The sequence below is a fragment of the Miniopterus natalensis genome, chromosome 1 (assembly GCF_054644295.1).
Source record: "Miniopterus natalensis isolate mMinNat1 chromosome 1, mMinNat1.hap1, whole genome shotgun sequence".
In the NCBI taxonomy this organism is placed as follows: domain Eukaryota; kingdom Metazoa; phylum Chordata; class Mammalia; order Chiroptera; family Miniopteridae; genus Miniopterus; species Miniopterus natalensis.
The window spans coordinates 161,988,662-161,990,540 of NC_142081.1; the positions used below are offsets into that span (position 1 = coordinate 161,988,662).

General features: G+C 35.6%; 1 non-coding gene across 1 annotated transcript; it reads left to right on the top strand.

Moving 5' to 3' along the window:
* Positions 1-1,083: 1,083 nt before the first annotated feature.
* LOC148094474 (U6 spliceosomal RNA) lies at positions 1,084-1,188 on the top strand. The gene has a single exon (XR_015716323.1). It is a non-coding gene; the product is annotated as a U6 spliceosomal RNA (small nuclear RNA).
* Positions 1,189-1,879: the final 691 nt, after the last annotated feature.

The window sequence follows — 1,879 nt, forward strand, 5'->3', positions numbered from 1 at the left end:
TACTAAAAAGTATTTGAATTAGTAAAAAACATACAAATTTCCTTCACATATATTTCATAAGCTGAACAGGAAAAGTGATCTAACTTCCTTACTGTTGCCTTCTTTTGTGGCCAAAAGCAGCCTTTTTCAAGTTCTTTTTCAAGTTACTATCCATTTTATTGACTAGACTTGTCACTACATGATTTAAAGTCATTAAAAACCCCCACTATGTCCAGTCACAAAAACAAAAAGAACCTGAATCACATTTTTAAAATAGATGACTCAGACTCTAAGCTCCAATGCAAGAGTTTTTTGAGTAATGGCAGAATCTTTGGAATAAATGTCTAGTCTCTCAAGGTAACTATTCTGAAGGGGATAAAATTTAATTATTTGAGGTCAGCCTGTTAAATTTAGCTACCAAACTTAACCAGTGTATTTCACTTACTAATCCGGCAACCAGTTCCGGTCAACCACCGGCAACATAACTGATGTCCACACTGACTATTCACAAGCCAGTGGTTTGATAGCCAGTGTTCTAAGCATCGTATAGCGTATTAAAAGTGTTGCTGAGCCAAATGGAGCATACATTGTTTTTACAACATTAGCCAACTTTCTAATTTACTCTTTAACATAAAGCCATTCTGCTCTAGCTCACAGTAATAGTAGGGACAAAAACAAAAAAGGGCAGCTTGAGGGGATGCTTTACCTTTGACTAAACCCTATTAGTTTAAACAAGGGGTAACAGTGAAAATACAGCATGCACACACATAAGTACATTCAACATCTCCAAGGCACCAGTGTCAGCACCACTTCGAAGCGATGCCAAGTAACATTAAAAGATGATACAATGTTTCAGAAGATGAGTCAATCGAAGATCAAGTTCCACCTACCTCTGTGACTGAGTCACTTTCTAACCCATGGTTTTGTTAAGTAAACATTTCTTCTTGGAAAAATAATCATGTGTCTGAGCTCCATGAGGCTCCATAGAATAGTAAAAATAACTGGAAGCTTCTTTGTATACATAATTGCTAAGTCAATGACAAAGTCTTAGAGGACAGTCCTTAACTTAAAGTCTAATGAGTGAACATTAGAAAATCAAATTTTGTGCTTGCTTCGGCAGCACATATCCTAAAAATCAGAATGATACAGAGATTAGCATGGCCTCTGAGCAAGAATGACATGCAAATTCGTGAAGCATTCCATATTAAAGGAAAAAAAAGAAAGAAAATAAAATTTCCTGGCAACCTGTTAAGCATAATTATCTAACCAAGTACTATCCCATAAAACAATACAAAACAAAAAACAAAACAAAACCAACTGGTATTATTCAATCTAAAAGCTAGAGAAGTTGCTGGGAGTTATGTAGTAGACTTTCTTATAGTAAAATAATTCTAAAAACACTGCCTTTTTGATTGCCTATATTTAATCCAACAGCTCATTTTCTCTCCCCCCCCCCCCATCTGCACACATAAAATCTCGGTATTTATTAACCAGTTAATGCTTTTGCTCTGGCAATGCGAAGAACCTCTCATCTTTCCCAACCACTCACCATCTGAATGACGATGCTGGGATCACAGCCAGAGCAGAGCAAAGAATCGAGGATATGATGACCTCATGTGGCAAAGGGCTAGAACTACTGATTTCACTATGAAAAAAATAATCATGGGCTTAAACAGCTTTTGTTATAGAATGTTTATTTTTCAAATTGCTTTTTTAAATGGATATTAAATACTGCCTAGGAAGGAAAGAAAAATGACCCCAGATATAAAGAAAAAACAGAGGTAAAAATACAGTCATTTATTCACTAAAATAAAAGGAAACCCCATGCTAGAGTAAAAGTATTTGGGTTCTTGTTTCAGTTTTGTTAATTTCTGTGGGAACCTGAAAAATCCCTTAGCCT